Genomic DNA, 23,970 nt, shown 5'->3' on the forward strand with positions numbered 1-23,970 from the left:
ATTCAACAGGGATTTAAAGGCAAATATAGCTGTGCATTAAAGTAAGAATGGTTTGAACTGTGCCAATACTTCTACTGTGAACATTGTTTCAATCATGTTGCAGTTATGAATTGTATATTATTATGTAAAATATAATGACAAGGTTTGCTGTATTTTCCCCCTACATTTCAAAATTGTGCCTGTCATGTTAACAAAGAGGCCCTAATTTAACAAAGTTGGAATGCCCTGTGACTGGCACACTGTTCAAGGTGGATTCTCCCCTGTATGTGTGGGTTCTCTTGATACTTTGGTATCCGATGACATCCTAAGGATGTGTTGTTTGGGTTTACAGAGATGTCCAAACTAACTTGCTGTTAGCGTACATGTGCCCCTTGTTATGGACTAGTATCCTGAGGTGGCCTTAGTGGTGTGCGGGTCCAACCCCACGTCAAACGCTGTTACCGGTATGTGTGGACTGTATAAATTTTATAAAATACTGGTAAGCGATTTCATCATGAATTATGAATTGCACTTTTTTAATACGTTGTAGATTATATTGTTATATTTTGATAAAGTCTGCGTGTTACCTTGAAAAAAATTACCTGAATACTGTAATGAGAAAATCCAGTGTATGTTAACATTATTTTAAAAAAACACATAATTGGGACTTCATGATAAAGAGTCTTCCATCCAATGATAGATGCCAATCTTTGATGACTACAGAGATATTGATTGTGTTAAAAAAATGCTTTAGTTGCCTCACATTTTTTATGCAATCTTTTTGTTCAACCCACTGAATTAAAGCTGAAAGTCTACACTTCTACTGCATCTGAGTTGTTTCATTTCAAATTCATTGTGGTAATGTACAGAACCAAAATTAGAAAAAAGTTGTCTCTGTCCAAATATTTATGGACCTAACTGTAGTCCTTGAAGAAATGCAAAGGATGCACCTAAAGCAATATGGATGCAATTTCATTTGCTTTCCTCTCAGTATATCAGGAACTCACTTTTTGTCTTAAAAGAAATAAGGCAAGTAAAGAAGCCACACTGACCCTTGCTACATGTAAAAATGAATGAATGAGAAACATCTGAAATAAGCAAGTGTGCACTGTCAGCGAAAGATTGGAATGTGAAGGGTCCACACCCAGAAGGCGATCAGACTGGCAAAACATACCCTTTGGAAAACCGGAAAGTCTATCTGGCAGAAAGAGAAGTTATTGTATTGGTTTTATTTCAAACTCCCATATTGCACTCTGAATTGAATTACATTAGCTCGTCTAACAAGTCTTGTGACCATATATACCCAGACAACTGGATGGGAAGCAATATAATTAATGACAGGCAAAGTGTCAACAGAGACATGCATTAACTCTACAAGCAAAAACACATATACAAAACTAAAATCACAAAAGATTTTCTGACAGGAAAGCGAAGAACTCAAGTTTTCTCCCAGACCTAACAAGGCTAGAAAAGAGAGGCTCATGCTAGATGTCACTCTAACAGTGAAGTCGGTTTTGCCCCCTAATTACCTGCCATTGCATGTCCCTAAAAGTGGAGGGCCTGTGTCATCCATCTTCCAACCTGCTGAATCCGAACACAGGGTCACGGTGATCTGCTGGAGCCAATCCCAGCCAACACAGGGCATAAGGCAGGAACCAATCCCAAGCAGGGTGCCAACCCACCGCAGGACACACACAAACACACACTAGGGCCAATTTAGAATTGCCAATCCACCTAACCTGCATGTCTTTGGACTGTGGGAGGAAACCCACGCAGACACGGGGAGAACATGCAAACTCCACTCTGGGCCTGTGTCATGCTTTGCAATATGCTTCACTGTAGATCAAATAGAATTTGCTATAGTAAAGTACTTGGTGGAATCAGATTATACAAGTGGTGGGAAACCCCTGTGTATAAGTTGTGTGGTTATCAGAACTCAAGGCTGCACTTGCCAATGACAATTTAGGCAGACAGAAATATAAATGGATGTTTAATTTCTAACACTGGATAACCTTTCCTGTTAATGCCTAAAGGTCTACTCTACAAAAAGGACAGTATAGTTTGATATATTTTTAGCCTGAACTTTGTGCCTTATAGCAGCCATTAAGTTTATGGTGCCTTCTGTCAGGAACTTGTTAGTCAGTGTCCTGAGTAATTTTGTATAACTTTTGGACTTGTTGCAGTTGTTTTTTTTTGTCAATTTTTATTGTTAGTTTTGCATCATGATCTATGTGTGCAGCAATATTGTTTATGGCAGCAGTGCCTGAAAATTCACCATATGGCTGATTTTGATTAACTGTTTTTTTTTTCAGCACTTAATGACGCCTTGCAAGGCCAGCTTGACATTATAGAGCAGCAGCAGCCATATTGGATGGGGATGCCACTGACATCTGTGCTACCTGCTGATTTGAATCATGCACTCCCAGAACTTTCACGAATGTGTACTGTAAGTGTACTGTACCACATTTTATGGAGCTGCCCGATCTGCTTTGTGCATACGTAAGTAATTTATGGCATATACTCGTATACTCTTGCAAGATATCACTGATTGATCAGTAGGAAAAACAAACAAAACAATTTGCATTATTCTAATTTGGATAATACATTAACTGGCCATAATGAGAATATAATGAGAACAGTTTGTTGTTCTGTATAGATTCATTTTATGTTGTATCTTTGCAGGGAGATTAAGCATGTTATGCTCCTCACTATGAACCATGGGTTGGGTAGTGACAGGGACTGACCACCACCTATACAGTGCTGATCTCTTGTCATTATGTTTCAACCTGGGTTGCTCCCCTGGCTAGGGCTCATATTCCTGTTTTATGTGTTTTTTGTCCATTTTTGATTGTTTTGTCTATGTTAATATCCATCCATTATCCAACCCGCTATATCCTAACTACAGGGTCACGGGGGTCTGCTGGAGCCAATCCCTGCCAGCCCACAGCAGCTATGTTAATATTGCTACTTTTATTATTTATATGCATAATTCTGTTTTTTGTGAATTTTGTGTATGATGTTGTTTCTATATATCCATGCCAGTGTTACCAAGTTTCATATTTTTGTGGGTGGTTTCCCAAGTGGTGGAGCCACTTGCTCATCTCCATTAGGGGACTGCTGTCAATCCTATAAAGGCTAAGGAAACAAGCAGTCCCTTGGGGTTCATTGAATGTGCTTAGTGGTTTTGATTAGTTCTTGTGATTATTATGCTATCATGGATTTATAGTTTATCTGTTTTTCACTTCACTTTCTGGATTCACGTTTTTGGAACTAGTCTGCAGGGATTACCTATGTTATTCAAGCAGCTAATCTGGGGGCTTTTGTGCTCCTTGCAGCGTATTTGTACAACTGAGCATATAGATCTATTTTATAACCATTCTTTGTTTGCCTCTTTTTTCAAGTCAAATGTTCCACTTGTGAATCTGTTTGCTAAAGTTTTTGAGACATTTCTGTTAGGGTACTCCCAATTCATGACACCTTGTTTCTCAGGCTCTGCTAATTTTAGTTAGTCATAGTGATTGGAGCTTGGGAGACACAGAGAGAGTTAAAGAACTCAGTGAGTATGAGCGATGCAGAGTATACATGTCATTTTATCTCAGAAAGGTATGGTGGCCCCATGGTTAGCACTGAGATAACACCTACTGTAATAGCTCAGGATACATTCCCACATTTTCGCCGGATTTCAGGCGAAACAAATTCAGTGGGGTTCACTCATTACTACTAGTACTAACATGGAAGTCACATGACATGTAATTTCATCAAGCATCCACTAGTACCGGAACACAAAAGAAAATGTCTGACCCTTGACTTGTTTGGAAAATGAAAGACCTATTGCGACAGGGGTAAAATCTGCTACCAAAACAAACATTTTTAGTTTAGCATTTTGGTTTTTGGTTTATTTTGGTTTTGAATTGCTCAGTTTCTCAGTTTGTATTTTATTCTTCATTTTGGTTTGGTGTTTTGGCTGTCTTATCATGGTTCAATGCTGGTCTGTTCACTGAATACTTTTCCCTTTAAGAAGGTTGTTCATGTTTGGGCTACAAATTAATATGTTAATTATTTCATTCTTTATTTACCATTATTCCAGATATGATCAGCCACCTTACGGCATTTCATTCAACCCCATCCCCTCTAAAAAGATGGTCAGATGGTCCTGGTGCCTGATGAGTTTCCTACCTGATGGCATCCTTGAAAAACACAGCAAACTGACCAACATAACTAGAGCTTTTAGAATTGTAATAGTAGAAAGTCCACTAGCAGTCTCTCCATAGCAGGAGTAGTACAAAGAAAATTCCTAAATAGTAAAACAAGGATGCTGGGGAATACTTTGAATACACTCAATGCATCGCAGCTTATTCTACGTAAGTACAAATTGTTGAATAATTTTTTTTAACCCTTTGAACCCGGTAGCCCCATTCTTGGGTCAGCTGCATAGTGGTATATACCTGAAAGGCCGATGTCATGGCCTGCCTATCTTTTGTCATGACCCTGCTGGCCCGAATAACGCCCTGCACATATCTGTCACACTACTCTACTTTGTAAATTTTATTGTCCGCTGCCATAGAGGCATATTCTTGAAAGGCCGCTAAAGCTTTCTGCTGTCATAACCCGACTGGCTGGAATACCAGCCTTCGCTCTATTAGACTATGCACATAACATACGGCTGTCTCGTTAAACTAGTTGTGCAAGTTACAGTAAATTTTTTGTTGTTGTTTTTTTCTCATAGATTTCAAGAAGAGAATGGAAAGGATTCCAGTTTTACTTCAGCATGGGAACATCTCCAAACAATAGATGCTTAATGTGTTTTGATAAGTGTGAGTAGGCTAAAAGAGCTTTTGCCCTTCTGCTCCAGGGGAGGTTTTTTTTTTCATTCCTGAGCTCACCTTATGACATCTACGTTATGATGTGACAGGTGTACCGTCCCAGCCAAACTCCGCACCTACTACTGTCTCCTGTGTGACAGGGAGTTTGGCCACAAGCATCCCGCAGGGAAAGTGGTGATGTGGGGAGATTGATTGGAAGGCTGTGGAAATCATGTGAAGTGTTCTTATGCATTGCTTGAGACACTTAAAAACTTTTCTGAAGCATATCACTGAAAGATGCAGTTTTGGTGTATTATAACAAACGATGCAAAATGATGAGACTGATAATGATACAGCTTGATGGGCGAAACTGGCCAAGGATAGTTGTGACAAGCTTGTGGCATCATATTCAAAAAGACTTGGGGCTGTAATTGCTGCCAAAAGTGCATCGACAAAGGATTGAGCAAAGGCTGTGAATACTTATGTACATGTGATTTCTCAGTTTTTTTTTTTTTTTAAATGAATTTAATCCATTTTGGCATAAGGCTGTAACAAAACAAAATGTGGAAAAAGTGATGCGCTGTGAATATTTTCCGGATGCACTGTATGTTGTAGCTTGTAGGGACTACTAGAATCATTGTATTGGTGTGAATGTATGAATCAGATTAAATCAGCATTTACAAAGTGCTTTAGAGGAGATTTCTAAATACTGAGATATATCTTACATACTGTATCATGAAATAGCCTTAGCATACCATGAAATTAGTAATAGGTAATATCGCCCAGCCCTACAAGGAAGGGAATATAAAAGGGGAATGCAAAGTACCAAATAAAACAGCTTTCTGAAGCTACAAGACACACCAATATAACACACCCACCAACTTACCTTGGAGTCCGTTAAGTCCATTTTCATTTAAATTACCATGACTGCAAGGTATCTTCATGCCTGCCGTGTCATTATTTAGGACAGCACCATCACATATCCAAAATAAGTTCTGTTTGCTGCCATGTGCCATACTGAAACTCCCACCAGGTCCTTATGGCCTCACTGTCTTGAGTAGAGAGGCAACCTCCAATAAGGGGTTTATTGGCTTTCTTCTAACCTTCCATGTTCTGTTAACTATCTGTGGTGTTCCTGGAGTCTTCTCTTTATGGGGGAATTTTGCAGTAATAGTAGCAGAGTTTAAGAGGCTAAGAATTGCATTGGGTGTGATGAGGATGGACAGGATTAGGAATGAGGACATTAGAGGGTCAACTCAGGTTGGATGGTTGGGAGACAAAGTCAGGGAGACGAGATTGCGTTGGTTTGGACATGTGCAGAGGAGAGATGCTGGGTATATTGGGACAAGGATGTTAAGGATAGAGCTGCCAGGGAAGAGGAAAAGAGGAAGACCTAAGAGAAGGTTTATGGATACGGTGAGGGAGTACATGAAGGTGATGGGTGTAACAGAACAAGGTGGAGGGGACAAAAAGATATGGAAGAAGATGATCCGCTGTGTCAACCCCTAACGGGAGCGGCCGAAAGAAGAAGAAATACTGCATCTGCTGCCCTCTAGTGATTCCTCACTATCTACAAGTATTTTTGATGTAGACGAAGACCCTACAAAGAGTGTGAATTTCTAAGTCACTTTCTGGCTTTTTAAGGGTTATTCCAGTGTCAGGTACTACTCTAGTACCAACCCATGGCAAGTGGCAAAATGTGACATTGTACTTAAATTAAGCAGTGGATCATAAAACTATCTTTTAGCAAAGAAGCAAACAGTGTTTTGGACTAATTCACTTTGGGTTATAAGGCACCTTTTTCAAAGTTGATCCTAAGGTCATAAAAAAAATTAGAACAGTCGCAACACTGAAATAAAGTGAAGTTGGTGGAATGTTTTCATAACTACAAAACAGACGTGAAAACGAACATATGCTGTTTGTTGCCAATGCATTTTTTTCTGGTTCAATTAATTGGAAATGATTGTGTATAATACTAAAGTTAATAATTCTTACTTTAACTTATTTATTTAAGTTATGCATTGAAACTTTCATATAGTGATTTTGTATTTTTTGATTTTTAGGGGTATTTGTATATAATGCTAAAAGCACTTACTGTGGTTGCACATGTCTGTCTGCTTAAAACAATTCTACTCCCACTGTACCAGTTTTCTTGAAATCTGAGAGACTACTTGTTCAGAAAGTTTCATTTTTTATTTTGATATCTTTAATACAGCTTGCTGTACAAATTTTTTAGATTTCAAAATCCTTCACTGAATGCATTATCGAATTTGCAGACTCGTAGAGAAAAAAAAAATCGGTGTGATGTCAATTACAGATTAGTTTACTGGGTCAAATTTACCTTGAGAGAGATTACTTCAATTCTTATATTTTGCATCCATCCATCCATCCATGGTCTAACCCGCTGAATCCGAACACAGGGTCACGGGGGTCTGCTGGAGCCAATCCCAGCCAACACAGGGCACAAGGCAGGAACCAACCCTGGGCAGGGTGCCAACCCACCGCAGGACACACACAAACACACCCACACACCAAGCACACACTAGGGCCAATTTAGAATCGCCAATCCACCTAACCTGCATGTCTTTGGATTGTGGGAGGAAACCGGAGCTTTTCCTCTTTAATCATCTGAAAGTCTCTCTTCATGGCCAAACAGTGTAAGTCAGTCAAATGGTGGGAAAGGTGCAATTGCAGGCTGCTTGTTCACCAACTCACCTCTCCTGCTGGTGGAGATAAGTTAACTGTAAAAGTAAAAAAAAAGAAAAGAAAACAAAATCTAAAAATGATTGTAAAAAGAAAGGTATTATACAGTTGTCACTCTTTAAGCAGAATAAATGAATAAAGTGAACACTTGAGTAAACATGAACTTACCAGTACTTCTGTTACACTGAAAACAACTTCACAGCTGCATTATCTGCACATTGTAATGATTCAGAATTTCTTTAACACTAGACTTTTTAAGGAAAGCGCTAGACCTGTTGTCAGGTTTACAAAAGGTATGCACAAGCAAAAAGAGGCCTAAATGTGCATACATAACTTTCTACACAAAACACAGGATTTATAAAAGAAAACTTGATGGGAGAACTTGCATATATTTAGGGTAACTCTGACCCTTGTATATGCAATGTTTTGGAGAAACTGGGAAATGACAATATCCTCAATTAAGTAGGGAAATAAAGACAAACCAGCCTGACTCGCGGGTATAATAGTACTAATCACCGAGCCATTATTATTATACTGTCCGTTGGCATGAGAAATATTTTAAACCTCAGAAGTGGTTAAGTGGTGGCAGACTCCACTTTCATTTTCTTTTAGGAGGGCTAAAGCTGTGTATATGCACTGAAGAAGGTTGTTGTTTTTTTGTCAGTTTATATCGGCTATTTAATAACAATTCTTTGCATTTACAGTATATAGCGCTTTTCTCACTACTCAAAGCGCTCAACAATTGCAGATTAAGGGCCTTGCTCAAGGGCCCAACAGAGCAGAGTCCCTATTGGCATTTACGGGATTCAAACTGGCAACCTTCCGATTGCCAGTGCAGATCCCTAGCCTCAGAGCCACCACTCCACCTAGCTATTTGGTATCACTTCTTAGGGAAATAACTGACAGGTGAGGAAATTCTCAGCCAAATTCCAGCTCCTTCATGCCCAAAATGTGGAAGCCATGAACCAGCTGACAAGGTGCTCCATTCAGCTTCCATACGGTGTCGGTGTACATGCACAAAACGTGTTTTTGTCAACAAAAGAAAAAAAAAGCTGACAACAGTAAAAGGCAATTGGCCACAGTGCCCCGTTTTCTTAATATAATCAAGGCAGTTCACTGCACTCATTTTGCAAAACGTGCACCTAGTGAGAATGAAGCTGCTTTTGTTTAGCAGTGATATTCCATTAATGCACAAATCATCTGTGATGACTGGCAAACACTTGGGTTTGGTGTTCTGGGTAAATCTTTGATTCATTTATTTTGAGATGAAGTTGCTTTGGCACACGACTTACTGATGGTGCTGTATGTGACTGATGGCTTGAACTGACTGACTGAATCCTCAGCTTTTCATATGTTTATTCTAACAGCAATCATGTCCTTACATGTGCCAGGTGACAGTAGACACCTGCTCAGATCCTGGTTCCTTATGCTTTTCCCTGACACCCAGGATGCAGAGGAGAGGTGCTACAGTTCCACACATGGGTTTGTGCACTCAGTGGTAGAGCGCAGCATGGGACTCCTCAAATGCAGGGGCCATTGCATGGATGTGTCAGATTGGAGGCTTCTCTACCAGCCAACGAAGGCCTACAGTATCGTGATTGCATATTTACAAGGTTGATTAGCACAGTCCATATAGGATTGTGTAAGGCTAGCAGCAGATACAACCTGTGGTGGTTTGTTGGTGAGAAAGGGCTTTTGTAGCCACTGATACTTTTTGTAACATTTTTCTGAGTTTATATTTAAGATGAAGTTAGAATTCTTTCAGGTATAGCTGTCACAGTGGGTTCCACAAACTACTTTTGTTTACCTTTGAAAGTAAGTGTATTAAGAATAGTGTTTAACTCACAAATACAAGCACGCGCGTATAGGGAGCCGCATAATGACCCAACGAGCAGCATAGTATATCGTGACAGGGGACAAAGGTGGGGTACTAATCTCTCTTTCTTTATCTCCACAGAAAAACAGAAACAACGCTGCCTTGATTTCACCTGGACTCCCTAACCACGCGCTGCCACTTACGCATTCTATCCCTTCCTCTGGTCCACTTCTGATGACGTCATGATTCCCATACGCCACCTCGGTTCCTTCCCAGCATTCCATCTGCCTGTTTCCGGTCCCACTCCATAAATTGTTCCCTTCCACCATTTTCATTTGTCTGTTGTAACGCTGGAAAGCAATATCACTGACCTGATTTCAAAACTGTACAGTATACGGGGCCGGAAAACCCCAAATCTTTATGATCTTGTTGTCTCTTTATTACACTATCCAAAACAGTTGGGAACTGAAGACATCTCCACAGCATTATAAAGAAATGTCACTGACAAATAATGTTACAGGCACTAGTCAGAGGGTCTTTATTGTATGCAGAGAACTAAATGGCTTCAACATGGGAAGAAAAAATCCAAAGTACAGTGTGTGAGAAAGCCTATTGCTAGCAGCATCAGAAAGCCCTCTTGTCCTACATACACAGACACAATCATAACTCCTAACGATCCTAACAATTGCCATGGAGTTCATTTTAACTAGGCAACATTTGATGACCCTGAAATGGTATTTTTCATTCCTAACCCTTTGTTCTTTGTTTGACTTCAGTAAGAGCAAATGTCACTAGGAAATTAACTGTAGTTTCTTGGGTTTCTGTATAAGTAACATTCTCTCAGTCACATAGGCACAGTAAAGGATCTAAAGATCAGAAGATTCTGTGCCAACTCATAATAAAGAAATGCACTCAAGAAATTCAAATGAATACAATCATTTGCTTTTCGGTTGTTTAATTGGAAAAAGTAATGTATTTCCCAAGTTAATTATCTCAGTGCAATAACTCATTCACAGGCAGAAATTATTAGCAGCATTATGTTGCTTTTAGTGTCAAGAATATCTCTACCCCTTATGTATTTTAAGAGAGCATTCATATGGTTCTATTATATTCAAAAATCAGACTCCAAAAGCCTCTAACTGAAATCAGATAAGAACCATTTTTTTTCTGTAAAGTCATCCCCAGGTTAGCAGTAATGCTCTTAAATTCAAAAATCAAAGACAAACGTTAATAGGTGAAGGGCACATAATGAGCTTTTGGAACAAAGCAGATTATCCTGTGCAAATCAGAACACATTTCTTAATTAAATGGTTTCTTTGAGATGTCTTTAGGGAGTAGTCTCTAGTCACACTGCCCCATTATGTTTTGATGTCAGTGACACCTCTCAAATTATAAAAACTATCTCAGAACCTTTATAAGATTTTGAGTGTAGCATTCATACTCTTTCTACAGGGACTCTCAAAAATGTGAATAATACCTATTAACATATTTATAGTGGATGCAATCATGAATTTGCTTTTAAGTAGCAGGGTCTGCACTAAACAAATGTTACTTTCCCTTATATTAGGGCTCCATCTAACTTAACCTCAGTCCCAGAACCAGAAGGAGCTAATGAATCCCATAATGAGAGAGACACTTCTTGGTTGCAGCCCTGCTACTGTTTGTACTGCTGTGAATAACAGTAATGAGCTCGGTCCTCGTATTCATATACAGTGCCCTCCATAATGTTTGGGGCAAAGATACATTTTTGCTTCATTTACCCCTCTCCTCCACAGTTTAAAATTACAAATCAAACAATTCAGACATAATTAAAGTGCACATTGCAGACATTAATTTAAAAGTATGTGCGTACATTTCAGTCACACTACATAGAAATAATAAGATGTTTCTTTATACATCAGAATTCTTCGTGCAACTGCTGTCAACAGTTACATCATTAATTAAGATAAGTGTGCAAGTACTGGGGACAGTCATATACGCCCAAGGCATGTCAACCCAACCACCACCGTGTTTAAAAGATGATTTAGTGTGGATCTTGAACAGTTCCTTTTCATCTCTTTGCTCTGCTTTTTGCCATCACTCTGATACAGATTAATGTTTGTCTTCTCTGCCTACAAGACCTTTTTACTGAATTCTGCAGGCTCTTTTAAGCACCTTTTTTTTGCAAACTAGAATCTGGCCATCCTGTCTTTGTGGCTACCTAGTGGTTTGCACCTTGCATTGTGGCCTCTGCATTTCTGTTCACGAAGTCTTCTGTGCATAGTGGTCTCTGCCAAATCCACAGCTGCCTCCTGAAGACTGTGTATGATCTGTCGGACAGGTGTTTGGGGCTTTTTCTTTACCATAGTTAGGATTCTTCTGTGTTCAGCATTGGAGGTCTTCCTTGGCCTGCCAGCCCCTTTGTAATTACTGAGCTCACCAGTGCATTCTTTCTTCATAATGATACCCTATACAGTTGATTTAGGTAATCCTAAGGTTTTACCGATGCCTCTAATGGTTCTATTCTTGTTTTTTTAGACTTTGATTGTCATTGGCACAGCTCTTGCCCTCATGTTGAACAATGGCAACTACAGACCCCAAAGGGTAGAAGCAAGCTTAAGTATCTTATGGCTACACTAATGAAGGAATGAAACACACCAGAGTCACCACAAACGCCCGTGATGACGATTGCCCTAAACATTACACTGGGGGCTGGGTGGTCTCAGGGCCTCGGAACCCATGCAGATTTTGTTTTTTTTTTTTTTCTCTCCAGCCCGCTTGATTTTTTTTTTTATTTGTTTTTTCTGTCCTCTTGGCCATCGGACCTTACTTTATTCTTTGTTACTTAGTATTGCCTAATCTTCTTTTTTTCATAAACATTTCTTTCTTCATCTTGTAAAGCACTTTGAGCTACATCATTTGTATGAAAATGTGCTATATAAATAACTGTTGTTATTATGGTGCCCTGAAATGTGGGGACCATATACTGTATATAGTGTTAATACAGAGTGCGACTGAAATGTATGCTTAAATAAAAGTCTGCAATGTGCACTTTAATCACATCTGAATTGTTTGATTTGTATTTTTAAACTGTGGAGCAGAGGGATAACTCGAGGAGAAACTTGACTTTGTTCCAAATATTATGAAGGGCACTGCGTGTAGCTGTGTGATTTTTTTGTTGATTATTTTATTTTAATGTTCCCAAGCCTTGTGGGCCATACTGAAAGCCTCCATGTAGACCAAGCTACATCATTCATACTGCTAGTTGGCAACCGGGCATCGTCTTCAGGAGAATCTGCTCTGATTCTGCTGTCCCCTGGCAAATGTAGTCAAGCTGGGCACAGTTCTGGTTGTGTGACCCCTTAACAGAAATGCTGAACTACCAGCAATTCCCACAGTAGGGTAGTCCACTATGTTTCTGTGTTACTTCTGAAATTCCAGGTCAGTTTGAGCTTTCAGTTAATAAAGCTAAAAAGAAGCTCGCTGGAAGCAAGCAAAGGTGGCACGACATTGGAGACAAATGTGGAAGAGAGACAGAAGTGAGAACTTTTTTGGAGTGAAAGAATCGGGAAATTTTGGGTCTGTGCAATTAAGCCCATATATAGCAGGGTTAGGTGGACTGATGGATTTAATATTACTATATGCGATCAGCCTGTTGTCATTCTGCAGTATTGTGTTAACTGAATAATTATTTTGGTAAAGACCAATGTCTTTCTCATGCCTTAACTCTTTGAGGGCTCAATATTTTTCTCCAAAAAGTTTGGTTTTCTGAAAAGCACACAATGCACTGGTTTCACACATAAATCAACTTAAAATGTCTGTTGCTAAAAGCTGTGGCTGCTGTTGGTGCCTGTTCGGCATCTCTGGCAACAGTGGCTGTGCCTGGGTGTCTCGATGACCAGCAGGAATGCACAGTGGGCTGGCTGCCTGGCTGTCTTCACACAGCAAGTGGGCTTCAGGGGCAGTCGCAGTTTGACGCAATATGGTTTGTACCTCTTGTTATCATATAAGTGGTGGTCCTCCCAGGGAAATGCGATACACAACACCACTATCAGCTGGGGACTGATCAGCTGATGCTGGTGCCTCTCTTTCGTTTTCGATATCCATCTCCTGATCACTTGCATCAAACTCCAAGTCCGACAAGTCAGAGTCTGATTCAACGCTAATAAGCAAAACGTCCACGGAGTATTTAAACTTGCACATCCGCTTTAGTCTCATGCCAAACACTGATGACATTTTAGAGGTTTTGTCTTTGCTACTCATGAACGAGCAGGGAATTGAAGTTAAATCAACAAAGCTACTTAACTTTCCTTCTAAAAAAGTGTTGAACTAAAAAATAAGGGCGAGTTTTGTTGCAATTTATAGCCAATTACCATCCTCTACCCCTGAATTTCGACAAACATTAACATCAGTCCTGAAAGAATTAATGTCTTTGTGGTTTTGGTGTTTATACTTGTTTTAAAATTTTAAATTTCTTATTATTTACCTTATTAACATTTATTTTACTATGAATACATTTCATTTATAAATCCGTTTTAAACAATCAATATTGTGTTAATCACTTGTAAAGCACTTTGAATTGCATTTTGAGTTGCTTGAAAGGTTCTATATAAATAAAAGTTTAACTGATTGATTGATCTTTCAGTACATATTAGCTTGGAATCACAAAGATATTGTTTGTTTTATGCTTTTTTGAAATTTTCAGAAATATTTCAAATTTGAGGCATCTAAAAAGAAGCATAGCTTGGCATCACTACAGTGAAACTCTCAATCTCAGATGCAGGCTACTTTATAGTCATGTTATAAAGCAGACCATGAGTCTGGAGGTCTGTTGAGTTTCCTAAATGCGTGTGGTAGACTACTTATTGTCATTCTCCTTTTCAGAATCCAGTAGGTATTTCTTGGCAAGCTTAAACTCCGTCAAATTGGAATCAAATTGGCTCTTAAAGACTGAAAGAGAAACCGTATCCACAAGATGGCTGAGATTTTTTTTTTTTTTTTACACAATAGCATTTCCCTGCTTGGCTGTTGGTTGTGGATGTTGGCTTTCACATTAAATCAATTGGAGCTGACTGCTCAGAGGAATCAGGTTTCTGAGAAACTGGAGCTGGCCTGCAGCAGGGGAATTACTTTTTGTGTTTGTGCGTAACGCTGCATTTCTCTTCATTTCTCCTTCTGTACTTTTGTCAGCTGCCCTACCCTTGCACATCATAAATAAGTGCTTAATCCAAATTTAACATTTTTGATATCAACAAAATGTTCTTTGGGTATATGTTTATAACAAAAACAACTTAGTGTTGTAAACAGTAGATATAATATTAAAAGTGAACAATTGGCTGGATATTGCAAAAATTGCAAGGCTACATTAAATATATAAACAGATAAATATATGAGTTTTCAGATGTTTCTTCCAGATCTACAGTAATTCCATAATTCTGATCACTGTAGACCCTAAGCAGAGAAGCAGCAGAAAACAGTTTTATTGCCCTTTAACACAAGCATTATTTGTAGGTGTCAGGGGTAAAGGTAGAAACATATGGTATCCTGATATTGCGATGCTGAAGCAGTCCTGTAAGCCAACGACACAATTTTGAAAGTTAGTCTGGCAGAAATTTTGATTCAGTGAAGATAAATGATGAGTAGCACTTGACTACAACTGAAATTTTAAACGAGATGAGCTGTGGAGTTTTGAAGGTCACCACAAAGGGATGTTAAACAATCTGATCTTAAGATAAATATTATCTTGAACAGGAAGTGTGACCAGATAGGAGGAGAGCCACTGATGAACTGGAGAAACGTGTAAGATCAGCATATAGACGTAAAGTTATGTGCCTGTGGTGAGGCTCCCACATACATTTATTAGCAAACGTAACATTTTCCTTTACCATTTAATTACTTTTCTTTAGCATTACTCTTCCTTTACAATTGAATTACTCTTCTTTACAAGATTCCCAAAAATAATATATATAATATGCACATACAGTATATATTTTTTTCTAGACTATATTTTAAGTTATCCTATGCTTGGTAAAAACAGAAAATTAGTCGAGAAAAAAAAATTCACATGCTGATTATGGTAATAAGGTTAAAACCATGGCAGATTAAAAGAAGTGTTTATTGAAAATATAATAATGTCAGTTGTTACCACTGAGTAAGACTTTTCATAAAAATATATAAAGCTGGCTTTGTGTTCTGTGTGGGAGATGTTGTAATCACCATCCCAGAAGCCAAAGCAAAAACGCAAGCAGGGTCAAAGAATTAACAAACTTCATAAGAATGAAAACAAATCATGAGATCTGAAAGTTGGCAACCAGCAATTCTTAACCAAATATATATATATATATATACATATATATATATACACTCTCTATATATAAAATCTTAAGGCTAAAAGTGCAACAATTTTGTGCAACGATTTTATGTGACGTTTTTATGTCATGCTTTAAATTGGGCTTATTTTAAAACCTACATATATATGTTTGGTATCATTCTTTTCAGAATTTATTGAACTTTAATGTGATGTTAGATTTTCAGATTCTTATTTTGTTTTTAATTTATAAACTAAAAAATATCAAGAACTCACGTCCTGTCAGACGAGACTTTGTGCCAAGTGATTTAACCATGCCCTATGCCGAAAATAAAAGACAAAGAGTAGATGACAAAGTGCGGTGGGCTGGCGCTCTGCCCAGGGTTTGTTTCCTGCCGTGTGCACTGTGTTGGATGGGATTGGCTCCAACAGAACCCCGTGACCCTGTAGTTAGGATATAGCGGGTGGGATAATGGATGGATGGATGGATAGATGACAAAGACAGCTGCTGTACAGGCTTTTAAATGTTTGAAGCGCTGCATGAGATGCAGATCACGCAGCATGGCAGCAGCTGCAAGCTAGCAGCTGATCGAACAAAGAGGAGGTAAAAAAAAACTATTTGTTTCCCATTGTATCATTGTTTAAGTGGGGTTTTCGGAGGAGCGACTGTGTCTCCTTGGGGTGCTTTCAGCCCCCCTTTTCACAACGCGAGCAGTAGAGATGTATAGTGGCTGGCATATAGCGCAGGCCGGGGGGGTTGGTGAGCAAAGTGAGTGGGGGGAACCCCCTAATATTATATAAGTAAGAGGAGTCCAACTTGAACTCTGTAGGGCCTCAGTGGATTCAGGTATTCATTCTAGCCACTTTTTTTTATTTAGAACCAGTTTTTGCTGCTAATTAACTTATTTTTAAGACTCAGACCCCTTAATTAAATTAAAATTAGATGCAGAAGGAGCTAGCACATTGACCATCTGACCTGTTTCCATTATACAATTTTTGAAAATAAAGAAAGGTGAAGGACTCAATACTGTTGAGCTGCTCTGGTCCACAAAACATGTTGAAGGTGATCTTAGAAAACAGAAAATAAACAGTTTCAGAAATGTCTAGTGTGACATAATGAGAGCTGCAGCAAGCCATGGAATTACGTAATGGGTTTGGTTAACAAAGAGAATAATTAAGAAACTTGTTATAGTTTGAAGCCCTGGTTTAGCTGGCCATCTGTTTGCTCTCTTCACATCTTATTTTTGTTTGGCTGCCATTTAAAGAAAAAAGTAGCAGTTCTGAGGACTGAATCTGAAAAGAAATAGGTAATTAAAATGAAGGGAAAAGAAGTCGATTAACAGCAGAAATTGGTCAGTGATTAAGAAAATTCCAGGAAGAAAACCCTGTCCTCTGGCCCTCCAGTATCTGAGATGGACACCCCTGCTATAAGTTAATGTACTTGATTGCATATTTTTGTATAGTACAGTTGGTCCTGCGGTATCATTAAAGTGTAATTTACATAAAAGTACCATGTGGACTGTTTCAAACTGATTTGTTTTATATTGGAGAAAACGTTATGTGGACATAAAAAGATCATGTATCCAGATTTGAAGCCACTATAGTATTTTAAGATAGCTGCCATTGTGAAAGATGGAGTTTTCTTTTAATCCATCTCTAGACTCTCTTATGATGGCTGCTTAGATTGAAGTGAAAATGTGATGCAACCCTAGGTTGCCTTGATAACAAAGGTAACTCCAAGTCATGCACTCTACAAGATATTGATCAATCTAGTTAACGAAATCAGTGCTTCTTCCAAAATGTGACAGCTATGGAAACAAGTTGCTTATATTGTAGTCATGACTTAGGATTTATGAACTCAAAGCTAATGTACATCATACTATGTTGTTTTTCCTTGAGACAACAGTATTCTGAGGCCACCAAACGAATTAAGTCAATATCAATGCACACGCTGCAGCATTAGGCTAAGAGCACAAACCAGCCCTGAATAGGATTCTAATCACACACTCCAAGTTAATGTCCAGTCACTCCCAAACCCTGGAAAAGTGAGAAGAAAGTGCATTCTCTGAGGAAAACCTGCAATGACACAAGAGAGATGTGTAAACTGCACACAGGCAGCAATCTAGCTAATCACAGTCACTGTATTGTGTAGAAAAAGATATATTCTGTTGTTTCAGGGCCATTTTTATAATGACAACATACTGTACATTTAGATTCATATAAGGTTTTTTTTTTAAATAGCCTCTGAGAAGATTAGCACTATTAATAATTTTACATTTTCTGTTTTACAGAAATATGTCACATTAGTTCAGGGACACAGTCATATGAACTCTGCTTTCTCCATTTTTGCAAGATATTGTTGACAGCCATTTTCACAAGGCAGGGCCACACTACTGAATATTTCAACAGATAACAGTAAATAAGAGCTGAGTGCAAGTTTGTTTGAGTGTTTAAAATGCAAGGCCCAGGAAGGCTTCTGAAGAGCCAGTGCATCTTAATGCCAAAAACATATGGAAATTTATACTTTTAAGTTTTTGTCTCCTTTATTCAAGAAATTTAGATAAAATTCAAAGAAATGAAGCACTATTTTTAAAGGGAAAGTGTGTCTGGGAGGTCTCACATATAGTACTTGCAGAATCAACCTCTGTGCTTTGATTTCTTCATACGTCAAGAGAGAGGACTGCTTTTCATCTTATTTATTTGCTTTTATCTCATTACCACACCAAAAAGAGCTCCAGCCACCCTGAGGGTAAAATTTATACTAGGGATGAAGGAGCATAAATTATTAAAGAAGAGATGTCCAAGAGAGGCTGTTCTATCTCCATGAAACAAAAAAATAAGACTTGCTTTCCTAAAAAGCTGTGGAAATCCGTAACATTAAAGTTATGTTTTTGTGTAATTAATTACATAAAATTAATTCTACTTGCCTGTCTGTCAAAAGACTTTCTTAGCTAGCTTTTTAACAAGCAAGAAGATTATTTAACAGTCTTTTAATTTTGTAGCTCTTTTCCGACACCAGAGGGGTGGCTGACCACAGCTCGTCTCCTGGTATTGGATGTCCAGCAGTGAGCTCTGAAGGACACACTAGTAATATTTTTAAAAAAATGTCAAAAACAGTTGTCAAAAACATCACTCTTTGGTCAGTCCTCATTCATTGCCCTCTGTTTTCGGATGACCAGCACCAGCTCAAAGTGAGCAGAACTCAGCACGTGTTATTTCAACAGTGTTTTCTTAAGCTTTTCTTAAGCAGATTTTGTAAGCATAAACGTGCTTGTGACTATTTATACAGTAAGAGGCACTGTGGGGATTTTTTTCAATATGCTTCATATAACCAGAAAGCAGTGAAGGCAGCCAAATGGCATGTTAAAAATGCAGGTCCCCTGTTCCAACTTTATTTCATTTATTGTTAATTTCCTGGGTATTCTTTAGTCTTTGATTCCCTGTTTAGTATGTGAATTCTACTAGATCAGCTTTATTAATATCTTTCAGAATTTTGTAAACCTGTATGAAGACCTCCACTGTGTGAGACTAGAGAGATTCTGTATTCTTAGCTTGTCACAGTAGGACACTGTCAAGACTGTCAGGAAGCACTACTTCTCCGCACAGCTAGCAGAGTTGATATACAGCGGGGAAAATAAGTATTGAACGCATCAACATTTTTCAAGTAAATACAGTATATTCCTAATGGGGCTATTGAAATGAAATTTACACCAGATGTCGGTAATAACCCAAGTAATCCACACATACAAATAAGTCCATAAATTAAGTTATGTGTAATAAAGTGGAATGACGCAGGGAATAAGTATTGAACACGCTTACTGAAATGTATTTAATACTTAGTAGAAAAGTATTTGGTGGTAATGACAGCTTCAAGATGGCTAGTTGCATGCATTGCTCAGTTGTGATTTTGGACCATTCTTCCACACAAACTGTCTTCAGATCTTGAAGGTTCTGGGGGCCTCTACTATGAACTCTGATCTTCAGTTCTTTCCATAGATTTTCAATTGGATTCAAGTCAGGTGATTGACCGGGCCATTCTTGCAGCCAATTGAGAGCTTCCTTGGTTGTGTGTTTGGGATCATTGTCTTGCTGAAATGTCCACCCTCATTTCTTCTACAGCATCCTGGTAGGTGGGAGCAGATTCTTATCAAGAATATCCTAGTACATTTCTCCATGTATCCTTCCTTCAATTATATGAAGTCTGCCAGTATTTTGGAGTATTTTGGGGGTGATGTGCAGTGCCATTTCTCCTCCAAACATGGTGTGTACAATGACATCAAAAGAATTCAATTTTGGTCTCATCTGACCAGACTGTATTCTCCCAGTATTTCATTGGCTTGTCCAAATGTTGTGCAGTAAACTTTAAATGAGCTTCAACATGCTTTTCCTTCAGCAGTGGAGTCTTGCATGGTGAGTGTATGTAGAGGCCATGGCGGTTGAGTGCACTGCTTATTGTTTTCTTTGAAACAACTGTACTTGCTAATTCCAGGTCTTTCTGAAGCTCTCTGTGAGTGGTCCTTGGCTCTTGGACAACTCTTCTGATTATTCTTTTAAATCCTTTGTCAGAAATCTTGCGAGGAGCACTTGGTCATAACCGGTTTATGGTGAAATGATGTTCTTTCCACTTCTGGATTATGGCCCCAATGTTGCTCACTGGAATATTCAGAAGCTTAGAAATACGTCTGTCACCAAAGCCACAAGTATGTTTTGCAACAATAAGGTTGCGAAGGTCTTGAGAGAGCTCTGTGCTTTTATCCATCATGAGATGATTCTTGTGTGACACCTTGGTAATGAGAAACCTTTTCATAGGCCATCAATTAGGACTAAACCAGCTGATGTTAATTTGCACTGATAGCGGGCAGAATTGCTTTCTAAATACTCACAGATCTCAACTTGTTTCTTGGCTTTCCATGCCTTTTTGCACTTCCTTTTCTTCATGTGTTCAATACTTTTTCCCTGTGTCATTCCAATATATTACACACTAGCAAAATACCCGTGTTTCACAGTGGCAAAGTACTGCCTTGAAATTTTTATTAAGAAGAAAAGTAAACCTTTTTAAACTGAGGGAAAATATACCAGTAATTATTTGTTAAGGATCTCTTTGTATGCCACGTTGTCAGTTCGGCCCTCCGGTTGTAATATGACCAAGCTGTGCGCTGAGCTTACTCTTGAGCATGCAACGTATAGTTGGCCATGTGAAAAACAATCTTGTCTCAAATCTCACAATTTGGATTGCTGCTGTTATAATCGGTTTGAGTTTCATGGTTTGTTTCAATTACGACAGTATTTTCAGGACTTGTTGTGTTGAAGTGACATTTGGCATCTGTCAAGTGTTGTAAGCATACAACCGGTTACATCAATAACTTCACATCCAGCTTTTGAGAGTTTAAACATTCATAAACATCAAAGTGTCCACTACTGAAATCGTCACCTGTGAATCTAAGATGTTTAAGAGGCATTGGCGGTTGTCGAAAGGTGTAAAATATTTGGCCATTTCGATACACTTGAAAGCGACAACCGAACAATTCAGCGGCAGCCTTCAACTCACTTGCAGAACTATAGGTGAAGGGCTTAAGCATTTCACTCTTCTAGTGCTCCTGTGTAGTATAATTATCTCCTGTACCGTCATCAGTCCACACCTTGAACCTGTCCCAGTCATTCAATACATAAGACACAATGTTCCTCCGGATATCAAGATTGAGCCTGATATGGCCATGCAATATGTAACACACAGAATGGAAAAGGCAGGCGGCATCTCCAGGCATGGAAACCACTCGGTAAGCAACAGTTCTTTGATTGATGGTGATCACCTCGATAGACATGTTATTGGGGGTACGGCTGGAACGATAAAGGAAATGGGTACCTGAACAATGTAAACTAAGTCTAAAATACCTGTACAATAACTATAATCGTAATAAACGAACAATGAAGCAGCGGAGAAGCCGTGGACTAAATAAAAAGGCTGCAGTTATCAGCAAGGAGACGTGAATCCCGTGGCGAAGCAAGGAAGGGAATGAAGAGACAGGAGCGACGGATGGCCTTATATAGGCAGGCAGCCAACAACATGGGAGGTGTGGGGATGGGGGACCCAACGCCACCTCACATGGCGACCGCGCTGCAGGCTATGGACGTATATATGTACGTAAGTTGGATTCAGTTAGCGTTGGGAACCCAGGTACCAAATTTCTTGAAGATGGGCCCATAGGTAACAAAGACTGTTGGAAAGTTCAATATGGCAGCCGACAGTGGCGTCATACCACTGAAATAAGTATGTACATCGGTTTCGGTTAGCGCAGGGAAGCTGCCTACAAAATTTCGTGAAGATGAGGCCATAAATAAGAAAGTTTAACATGGCAGACGTTGTCGACCGTTATGACCGTTACACGTAGAATTTCTAAATGAAACCTGCTTAACTTTTGTAAGTAAGCTGTAAGGAATGAGCCTACCAAATTTCAGCCTTCTACCTACACGGGAAGTTGGAGAATTAGTGATGAGTCAGTGAGTGAGTGAGTGAGTGAGTGAGTCAGTCAGTCAGTCAGTCAGTGAGGGCTTTGCCTTTTATTAGTATAGACTAGCAAAATACCCGCACTTTGCAGCAGCAAAGTAGTACCTTAAAAGTTTTATTAAGAAGAAAATTCAACCTTTTTAAACTGAGGGAAAATATACCAATAATTATTTGTTAAAGATCTCTTTGTATACCACATTGTGTTCGGCCCTCCGGTTGTAATATGACCAAGCTGTGCGCTGAGCTTACTTTTGAGCATGCAACGTACAGTTGGCCATGTGAACAGTAATCTTGTTTCAAATCTCACAGCTTAGATTGCTGCTGTCATAATCGGTTTGAGTTTCATGGTTTGTTTCAATTACAACAGTATTTGCAGGACTTGTTGTGTTGAAGTGACATTCGGCATCTGTCAAGCATTGTAAGCATACAACCGGTTTCATCAATAACTTTGCATCTAGCTTTTGAGAGTTTAAACATTCATAAACATCAAAGTGTCCACTACTGAAATCGTCACCTGTGAATCTAAGATGTTTAAGAGGCATTGGCGGTTGTCGAAAGGTGTAAAATATTTGGCCATTTCGATACACTTGAAAGCGACAACCGAACAATTCAGCGGCAGCCATCAACTCACATGCAGATGCATAGGTGAAGGGCTTAAGCATTTAACTCTTATAGTGCTCCTGTGTAGTATAACTATCTCCTGTACCATCAGTCCACACCTTGAACCTGTCCCAGTCATTCAATACATAAGACACAATGTTCCTCAAGAGTGAGCCTGATATGGCCGTGCAATATGTAACACAGAGAATGGAAAAGGCAGGTGTCATCTCCGGGCATGGAAACCACTCGGTAAGTGACATTTCTTTGATCGATGGTGATCACCTCGATAGACATGTTAATGGGGGTACGGTTGGAATGATAAAGGAAATGGGTACCTGAACAATGTAAAGTAAGTCTAAAATACCTACACAATAACTATAATCGTAATGAACGACCAATAAAACAGCGGAGAAGCCATGGATTAAATAAAAAGGCTGTAGTTATCAGCAGGGAGACGTGAATCCCATGGCGAAGCAAGGAAGGGAATGTAGAGACTGTAGCGACGGATAGCCTTATATAGGCAGGCAGCCAACAACGTGGGAGGCGTTAGGATGGGGAACCCAACGCCGCCTCACACAGTGACCGAGCTGCAGGCTATGGACGTATGATGAGTGAGTGAGTCAGTCAGTCAGTCAGTGAGGGCTTTGCCTTTTATTATTATAGATAACTTCATTTATGGACTTATTTGTTGTGATTTCTTTGTATATGTGGATTACTTGTGTTGTTACCGAAATCTGGTGTAAATTTCATGTGTGTAACCCCAATAGAAATATATATACTTAGAAAAACGTTGACGTGTCAGTCAGTCATTATCCAACCCGCTATATCCTAACACAGGGATGTTAACGTGTTCAAAACTTATTTTCCCCGCTGTATAAAAGCATTTTGCCAATGTTCCTAATTTAGGAAGGTAATCCTAACTTCATCAGAATGAACTGTAGGAGAGCTTGTGAGCTGTCCTAACTGGCTAGGAGCTTCTAGAAGATGGCGTTCAAGCAGAGATCAGGACGTTCATCCCTGGAAAGGCTGAATACTTTGGATATTCTGGATAACAATGAACTGGTAAAAAGACATACTGTAAATCTGACAGAGAAGGTGAAACATTTGCAACAAATTGTGTACATTATGTAATTGCTCCATCTACATGGAGAAGCCACACACTATCATCCAAAATAAAAATGTTGGTAACCTTATGTTAAAAGTACAGCTTTGCAATAGCAAAGAATTTGGTTGTTTCACAACCAAGCATTTCTCAAATTTTTCACCAAACTTTGGATGC

At 39.0% G+C, this 23,970-nt stretch overlaps 1 long non-coding RNA gene across 2 annotated transcripts; it reads left to right on the forward strand.

The window, feature by feature from the left end:
• Window positions 1-2,173: 2,173 nt before the first annotated feature.
• On the forward strand, window positions 2,174-11,726 carry LOC120515169. Of its 2 annotated transcripts, none has more exons than XR_005630612.1 (3): window positions 2,174-2,478; window positions 4,706-4,793; window positions 9,442-11,726. It is a non-coding gene; the product is annotated as an uncharacterized LOC120515169 (long non-coding RNA). The 2 variants fall into 2 exon arrangements; XR_005630611.1 differs by lacking the exon at window positions 2,174-2,478 and adding an exon at window positions 3,952-4,340.
• The last annotated feature ends 12,244 nt before the right edge of the window (window positions 11,727-23,970 follow it).

This window comes from Polypterus senegalus, chromosome 14 (assembly GCF_016835505.1).
Source record: "Polypterus senegalus isolate Bchr_013 chromosome 14, ASM1683550v1, whole genome shotgun sequence".
Lineage (NCBI taxonomy): Eukaryota > Metazoa > Chordata > Cladistia > Polypteriformes > Polypteridae > Polypterus > Polypterus senegalus.